The sequence below is a fragment of the Ovis aries genome, chromosome 5 (genome assembly GCF_016772045.2).
Source record: "Ovis aries strain OAR_USU_Benz2616 breed Rambouillet chromosome 5, ARS-UI_Ramb_v3.0, whole genome shotgun sequence".
In the NCBI taxonomy this organism is placed as follows: domain Eukaryota; kingdom Metazoa; phylum Chordata; class Mammalia; order Artiodactyla; family Bovidae; genus Ovis; species Ovis aries.
Window position 1 is genome coordinate 47,324,466 of NC_056058.1, and position 9,210 is coordinate 47,333,675.

The window sequence follows — 9,210 nt, forward strand, 5'->3', positions numbered from 1 at the left end:
TGTTTTCTGTGTCTGTGAGTCTATTTCAGTTTAGAAAATAAGCTAATTTGTATCATTTTTTATATCACATATATGTGATATAATATTTGTCTGATATCACTTATCAGACTTAGTATGATAAGATCACTTAGTATGATAATCTCCAGGCCCATCCATGTTGTTGCAAACAGCATTATTTCAGACTTATCTGGTGGTACAGTTGATAAAAATTCACCTGCCAATGCAAAGGACATGGGTTCAGTCCCTGGTCTGGGAAGATTCCACATGCTGTGGAACAACTAAGCCCGTGCACCACAACAACTGAACCTCACGCTCTAGAACTGATGCTCTGCAACAAGGGAAGCCACTGCAGTGAGAAGCCTCCACACTGCAATTAGAAAGTAGCCCCCAGCCAGAGAAAGCCTGTGTGCACAAGCATAAATATAAACAAATTTAAAAAATAATAAATAGCATTCTTTCATTCTCTCCTATGAAAGTCAAGGTCTGTCACTAAGTCATGTCTGACTTTTTGTGACCCCATGGACTGTAGCCCGCCAGGTTTCTCTGTCCATGGGATTTCCCAGGGAAGAATACTAGAGAGGGTTGTCATTTCCTCCTCCAGAGGATCTTCCTGACCCAGGGAGTGAACCCAGGTCTCCTGCTCGGCAGGCGGATTCTTTTACCACTGAGCCACCAGGGAAGCCCCATTCTCTTCTGTGGCTAAGCAATATTCCACTGTATATACATATATATGTATATAAAGCATCTTACTTATCCATTCACCTGTTGATGGACAGTTAGGCTGCTTCCTTATCTTGGCTATTGCAGACCTCATCTTAACCATATCTGAAATGGCCCTGTGCTCAAATAAAGTCACATTCTGAGGTACTGGGGAGTTAGGACTTCAACATATGAATTGAGGGAGTGCAATACAACCCATATCATGTTATTATTTCTTGACTAAGCTCATGACCTCAGACTCTGGAAAATTTAAGAATGTGTGTGTCTTCATGATGGCTTTCTAAGTCCATGAACTCCTCCTCTCCATTCTTCTCATCTACCTACTTTTCAATACTTCTACCCCAGATTTAGAATCCTCTTCAAAATCACCATTTTACTTTCCAGTGCTTTCAAACTGCTATTCAGCCCTGTGATGTCCTCTTGAGGGCTCAGTGGTTGCTCAAAAAACTACTTATGGAATAGGCACTAAGCTCTAAGAAAACCACAGCAACCAAGACCCAGTACCTACCCACACAAAGCTACTGAGTGTCCAAGCATTTACTTTAATTTTAATTTGATTTTAGAGCATTTTCCTTTAAAACCTGGTTCCAGCACCAAGTTTTGTCACATTTTCATGATTATTATAGCTAAAAAAATTTATGGGTTTTAATCTATATGCCAGGCAGCAAAGAATTTTGTATGCACTGTTTCATTCACTACTTGGATCAATGACACAAAGTAGGTCCATTATTATCCCCACTTTATGATAGGGATAATAGACATTTATTATAGATAGGTAGAAAGATAATACGCTTAGATAGCTTTTCCCTCCTTTTCCCTGTTTGTTTCTTTTCCCTTTTTTTTTTTTTTTTTGGCCACACCATACAGCTTAGTTCCCTGACCAGGGACTGAACTTGAGCACTCAACTGTGAAAGTGTGGAGTCCTAACCACTGGATTGCCAGGAAATTCCCTTCCCTGCTTCTTTGGTTTCAGTTCAGTTCAGTTCAGTTCAGTCGCTCAGTCATGTCCACCTCTTTGCGACCCCATGAATTGCAGCACGCCAGGCCTCCCTGTCCATCACTATCTCCCGGAGTTCACTCAGACTCATGTCCATTGAGTCGGTGATGCCATCCAGCCATCTCATCCTCTATCGTCCCCTTCTCCAGCCCCCAATCCTTCCCAGCATCAGAGTCTTTTCCAATGAGTCAACTCTTCGCATGAGGTGGCCAAAGTACTGGAGCTTCAACTTTAGCATCATTCCTTCCAAAGAAATCCCAGGGCTGATCTCCTTCAGAATGGACTGGTTGGATCTCCTTGCAGTCCAAGGGAGTCTCAAGAGTCTTCTCCAACACCAAAGTTCAAAAGCATCAATTCTTCAGCACTCAGCCTTCACTCAGTCCTATAATCCCAACCACCCTTAGGTCCTCAACATCCCTTTAGAAACTACATGATCATATAATGGAATTTTTTAGAATATCCAGGTGCTGCTGCAAATCAAACATTTTGAGACTTTCAGTATAATGACAAGATATTCAAGAAAATATGGGGGGAAAAGAGGTTTCTCAACTAATTTGTCGTTGATACTCTGGTTTATAACTGCTCTCACTGATTTGTGCTTACTAGTTAACTGAAGGCCCTGAGGGGCTTCCCAGGTGGCGCTAGTGGTAAAGAACTCGCCTGCCAATGCATGAAACATATCAGATGCAGGTTCGATCCCCAGGTCAGGAAGGTCCCCTGGAGAAGGACATGATAACCCACTCCAAAATTCTTGCCTGGAGAATCCCATGGACAGAGGAGCCTGATGGGCTACAGTCCATAGGGTCACAAAAAGTCAGACACGACTGAACCAACTTAGCACATGGCATATAGTTAACTGAGGTATAGGTGTGTTTTGAGTGTATAAGATCATTTCTAAGAAAACCATTCAGGTTTTTAAAGAAATATGTTTTATCTTATAAAGGGACAACACCTTTATCCTAGAATAGTCTCTTTGAGTTGCAAAGAAAACAGGTGCACTTGTGCCAGTATAAGAAAAGGTGGGCACTAGCAGTTGGGTATGCAGAATGCATAGACTCCAAGCACAGGAAATTAGCATAGCAAGGCCTTATGGAACTGAAAAATCATCAGGAACAAGGCCATTTCCATCATTTTTACAAGATAAATTGCCTCTTCTTTGTACATCTTTCTGTACTTCTCCACATCAGTTTCCTCAGCTCCTCCATCAGCTGTACTAGTTCTGGATTCTACATGACTCCCCACTTCCTAGGAGAGGAATCTGATTTGTCCAGCTTAAGTGTTCACTTGAGGTCCCACCAAAAATGGCCAAGAGGACAGGGTCATATGGCACAAACATGGCTGTCCAGGTCTAGCTTTGGGGGAAGAACTATGAGTGGGAACCCCTTTCATGGATCACAGCTTTGTCCTGGCAAAGGGGCTTTTGTAACTCAATGAAGTTATAAGCCATGCCAGGCAGGACTACCCAAGATGGTCAGGTCACAGTGAAGAGTTCTGATGTGGTCCACTGGAAAAGGAAATGGCAACCACTCCAACATTCTTGTCTGGAGAAACTCATGGACAGTACGAAAAGGCACAAATATATCACACTAGAAGATGAGCCCCCAAGGTTGGAAGGTGTCCAGTATGCTACTGAGGAAGAGCAGAGGGCAATTACTAATAGCTCCAGCTGAGCCAACAGCCAGGAGCAATGCTGGGAACAACACTCAGTTGTGGATATATCTAGTGGTGAAAGTGAAGTCTGATGATTATAAAGAACAATATTTCACTGGAACCTGGAATGTTAGGTCCAGGGTAAACTGGACATGGTCAAGCAGGAGATGGCAAGATTGAACATCAACATCTTAGGAATCAGTGAAATAAAATGGATGAGAATGGGCAAATTTAATTCAGATGACCATTATATGTACTACTGTGGGCAAGAATCCCTTAGAAGAAATGGTGTAGCCCTCATAGTCAACACAAGAGTTCAAAATGAAGTTTTTGGGTGCAATCTCAAAAATGACAGAATTATCTCAGTTTGTTTCCAAAGGCAAACCATCCAACATAACAGTAATCCAAGTCTATGATACCGAGGAAACTGAAGTTGACTGGTTCTATGAAGACCTACAAGACCTAACTAGAACTAACACCAAAAAAAGATGTCCTTTTCATCACAGGGGATTGGAATGCAAAAGCAGGAAGTTAAGAGGTACCCAGAATAATAGACAAGTTTGGCCTTAGAGAACAAAATAAATCAGTGCAAAGGCTAACGGTTTTGTTAAGAGAACATGCTGGTCATAGCAAACACCCTTTTCCAACAATTCAAGAGACGTCTCTACATAGGGACATCACCAGATGAGATGGTCAATACCAAAATCAGATTGATTACGTTCTTTGCACCAAAGATGGAGAAGCTTATACAGTCAGTAAAAGCAAGACCTGGAGCTAACTGTGTCTCAGATCATGAACTCTTTATTACAAAATTCAGATTTAAATTGAAGAAAACAGGGAAAATCACTAGGCAATTCAGATATGACCTAAGTCAAATCAAATCCCTTATGATTATACAGTGGAGGTGATGAATAGAGTCAAGGGATTAGATCTGATAGAGTGCCTGAAGATCTATAGATGGAGGTGCATAACATTGTACAGAAGGCAGTGACCAAAACTATCCCAAAGAAAAAGAAATGCAAGAAGGCAAAGTGGTCTGAAGAGGCTTTACAAATAACTAAGGAAAGAAGAGAAGCAAGGAAAGGTAAGGGAAAGATACACTCAACTGAATACAGAGTTCCAGAGAATTGCAAGGAGAGATAAGAAGGCCTTCTTAATGAATGCAAAGAAGTAGAGGAAAACAATAGAATGAGAAGCTAGAGATCTCTTCAAGAAAATTGGAGATAGCAAGGGGACATTTCATGTGCTCATTTCACGTGTTAGTAAGGTTATGCTCAAAATCCCTCAAGTTAGGCTTCAGCAGTGAGTGAACTGAGAACTCCCAGATGTACAAGCTGGGTTTAGGAAAGGCAGAGGACCTGAGATCAAATTGCCAACATTCACTGGATCATGGAAAAAGCAAGGGAGTTCCAGAAAAAAAAATCTACTTCTGCTTCATTGACTATGCTAAAGTTTTGACTGTGGTGATCACAATAAACTGTAGAAAATTCCTAAAGAGATGGGTGTACCAGACCTGTCTGCTGAGAGACCTGTATGAGGGTCAAGAAGCAACAGTTAGAACCAGACATGGGATAACTGACTGGTTCAAAATTGGGCAAGGTGTATGACAAGGCTGTACGTTGTCACCCTTTTATTTAACTTCTATGCAGAGTACATCATGTGAAATGCTGGGCTGGTTGAATCACAAACTGGAATCAAGATTTCTGGGAGAAATATCAACAACCTCAGATACACAGATCATGGGCTTCCCAGTGGCTCAGTGGTAAAGAATCCACCTGCAATGCAGGAGACATGGGTTTGATCCCTGCATCAGGAAGATCCCTTGGAGAGGAAATGGCAACCCACTCCAGTATTCTTGCCTGGGAAATCCCATGGACAGAGAAGCCTGGTGAGCCACAGTCCCTGGGGTTGCAAAGAGTTGGACACAACTGAGTGACTAAACAAAGTACAAGGTCAGATATGCAGATTGTACTACTCTAATGACAGAAAGTATAGAGGAACTAAAGAGCTTCTTGTTGAGGGTGAAATGAGAGTGAAAAAGTTGGCTTGAAACTCACCATCCAAAAGAAAACTAAGATTGTGGCATCCAGTCCCATCACTTCCTGGTAAGTAAAAGGGGGGAAAGTGGAAGCAGTGACAAATTTTATTTTCTTGGGCTCCAAAATCACCATGGAGAGTGACTGTAGCCATGAAATTAAAAGACACTTGCTGCTTGGAAGAAAAACTAGGACGAACCTAGATAGCATATTAAAAAGCAGACACATTACTTTGTTGACAAAGGTCCTTATAGTCAAAGCTATGGTTTTTCCAGTAGTCATGTATGAAAGTGACAGTTGGGACTATAAAGAAAGTTGAACTGTGGTGCTGGAGAAGACTCTTCAGAGTCCCTTGGACTGCAAGATCAAACCAGTTAATTCTAAAGGAAATCAGTCCTGAATATTCATTGGAAGGACTATTGCTGAAGCTGAAGCTCCAATATTTTGATCACCTGAAGCAAAGAGTTGACTCGTTGGAAAAGACCCTGATTCTGGAAAAGATTGGAGGCAGAAGAAGAAAGGGGCAGCAGAGGATAAGATGGTTAGGAGTATCACCGACTCAATGGATATGAATTTGAGCAAACTCCAGGGGATAGTGGAGGACAGAAGAGCCTGGCATACTACAGTCCATGGGGTCGTGAAGAGTCGGACATGACTTAGCAACTGAACAACAATGACTGGGAACAGTTACTAGAGAAGTGGACCATAGATGACAAACCAAAGCATGTATACTAGAAAATCCTGAAGACTATAATGGTCCAGATTCCCTATTCTGTCCCAAAATATTAGTTGGCAGATAAATTTGTGAACAATTCTAACATGGCTAACATTTCTTAAGCTCTCACCTTACCTTAGTATCTTATTTTATTTTCACAACCCTTCCTGAGAGGTATTATCATTCGTGTCTTATAGATGAACCTGAGGCACAGAAAGGGTAAGTGGGAAGTAGTCACGTCACAGTGAGCTAGGATTGGAACCTAGGTCTATTTGACTCCAAATCCTGTGCTCTTAACTTCTAGGAGTAGGAGGCTTATGCAATTATGGTAAAAAGCAGTTTTTCAGCTACTTATCTAGCTTAAAACCATAACCTTAAATACATTTGTAAGGTCAATAAACTCCTTTAAATTGCATTTACATCAGTGACTCATATGAGGCCCCAGCAACCTATGCAGTGATCAAGGCAGGCTCGAATGAAGTGCCTTGGCCAAGGGCACAGGTGGGATTCCCAGCCCCAGGCTCTAGGCTATGTTAGCTGAAGACCTAAACTACTGTCTACAACCAGGATGCATCAAGGGCAGTTTCTGGTCTCCTGGTTTTCCCTAGTCATTGGGAGTTGTATGGATTAAGAAGCTCCTTTCCCCAACTCCCACCCCCACCTTTAAACACCCTTCCTTAGTAAGCTTTGGCCTCTGTAGCCCCTTTGCAGCTAACAGGAGATGGTACCCAAGTTTAGAAAGGAAAGCACAAAGATTTCTGATCCATGGAGAAAACTACCTCCTTTATACTTGGCTTCTTTTCCATTAAGATTGAAAGTTCCAAATCAATCAGGAGAAAATTGCCCTCGGGACCACTGAGCAGACATCTTTGCTCAAATCAGATGTTGGATGCATGTGTCAAAAGCACCTCACACCCTCATTCATTGCCAGCCAAGTCTCTAGGGTGGTCCAATTGATTTAGAAGCATTCTCTTAGATCTAACATTCATTGCACACATCTTCTGTGTATTGCAGCTGCCAGGCCAGCCATCTGACTACTACTTCTCACTCACTGTTCCAATGGGCAAGGTTAATTTACTGTGCAATGAGAATGTGAGAGAATGAAAGACAGAGTTGCTGTCCTCCACACTCCAGGATCACCAAGCTGAGAAAACTGAAGGTACTAAAAATTATCCAGGTTTTAAAGCTATCACTGAACATCCACCATGTACCAGGTATTTGGCATACATTAGTTCATTTAATCTTCAGAACAACTCTGGTAAGTAATCTTTGTTTATGGGTATAAACAATATTTTAGCTATGCAAAGTAGGATTTCCTTTTTTTTTTTAGAATTTCTTAAACACAATAAATTATAAATAGGCTTTATGAGTGGATAACCATCTCTAAAACTAATTTCTCTCACAAAAGGGACCTGGGAAGAGCTCTCTGGGCAGGTCGTTAAATGGTTATCACTTTTAGTGCCCTGCCCCACTATCATCTTCCATTAAAAAAAAGAAACAAAAACTTTAAGTGCACTTCTGTGGTCAGACAGATCTGGATTCCAATCATGACTCTTAGAGTAATCAGGAAAATGAATTCACTCTTAAGTATTTCATACAGAGGGAATTTAATACAGACAATTTAATACTATGACCACTCACATAATAGAAGAACTGAGAAGCCAAACAGGAAAGTGAGGTGACCCAGAGATTAGCAAGAACAGGAAGCCACTACCATCCCTGGTCTGGAGGTCAAAGGAAGGGGGACGGAGCCCAGAAGCTGCCAAGGCTGAAGGCGTACTGGTTCCTCCTGTCCTCAATCCCCTAATCCCGAGCCAGTGGCTCCCAAACAAAATTCAGCTGACAAGGAAGCCTGGGTAATGAAGCCTGCTGGCAGGGAAACCCATTTGTGACATGGACTATCAGTAGGGGAGCAATGGATCTGAGTGTGAACAGGCAAAGGATGGGCCTACCTCCATGTTTATAAAATGATCAAATTCCATATTTATAAAATGATCTCTATTTTACAGTGTTGTGAGAATTAAAGGAACAAATCTAAGTGTTAACACAGTCCCTGGAACATACTTCGGAGGCAGCAGCAACTAATTTTCCCTAGACAGGAAAATAAGATTCAGGCAGAGGAGGTCATTTGCTCAAGGAAAGAGTCTGTGCAGGGATCCCAATGAGTTGATACAGTGAGGAAACTGAGGCACAAGGAAATGAAGTGACAGGCCCAGTTTCCTCACTCTACAGCTCACTGGGTTGCTTTAGAGATCCACTCCATCTGCAAGTATTCACTAAGCACTTGCCATGCCATGCTCTGTGAGTGCAGTTAAACAAGGCAGACCCTCACAGTCCCTGCCCTCCTGGAGCTGACAGTCTGGTTGGGGAAAACACATTGATAAAAATGTACAGAGCACCATGTAATGACGCTATGATAAAGGCCACGAAGAAGTCAGCACTGGGAGGGTGGGTTACACCATGGCCTGGCCTAGTCTGGGAAAGTCAACTTGGCTTACTTGTGATTAAGGTCACGGGAGGGCCTCTGGAAGGAGGCAGCCGCCTTGCCCCCAGCCTCCCCAGGGAGGTACATCCCTCATCCCACCCCTCGCAGGGGCTCCAGGCAGCCCAGGCTGGGGCACTGGCGCTTCCCAGCAAGGCACCGGGTCCCGCTAGGGCCTCCCAACTTGGATGTTGCAATTCCCGTGCTTGCCGCCCCCGTGCCCGGAGCAGCCACAGATAGTGCGCTAATGCGTATTGAGTTTTGCTTGAATTCGGCCTGTGGCCCGCGCACAGAGCGCGGCAACAGCACTGCCAGAGCCTCTTAATTCCCTTTGCATCGATCCCACCGTTAATGACATAACCTTTCCCTCTAATTAACTGCCAACTGCATTAGGCGGCGCGCCTCTTCTGCACGCCGCCTGCGGCTTCCCACGCCTCCTGCCTCCCGCCCCGCGGAGCCCGCTCGGGGGTGTGTGTGGGGGTGGGGGGGAGAACCCGCGCCTGTTACCACCCTAACCAAACCGAGGGGCCTGGGAGGTGGGGGTAGTGGAGGTGGCGGGGGGGGGGGGAGGGGGGTAGTGTTTCAAGATTTGGATGTTCCTGCCATCCTT

At 43.5% G+C, this 9,210-nt stretch overlaps 1 protein-coding gene across 1 annotated transcript in view; it reads right to left on the reverse strand.

The window, feature by feature from the left end:
• GFRA3 (GDNF family receptor alpha 3) overlaps positions 1–9,210 on the reverse strand; it is a 50,417-nt gene that overhangs the window by 14,361 nt on the left and 26,846 nt on the right. The window lies entirely within an intron of this gene.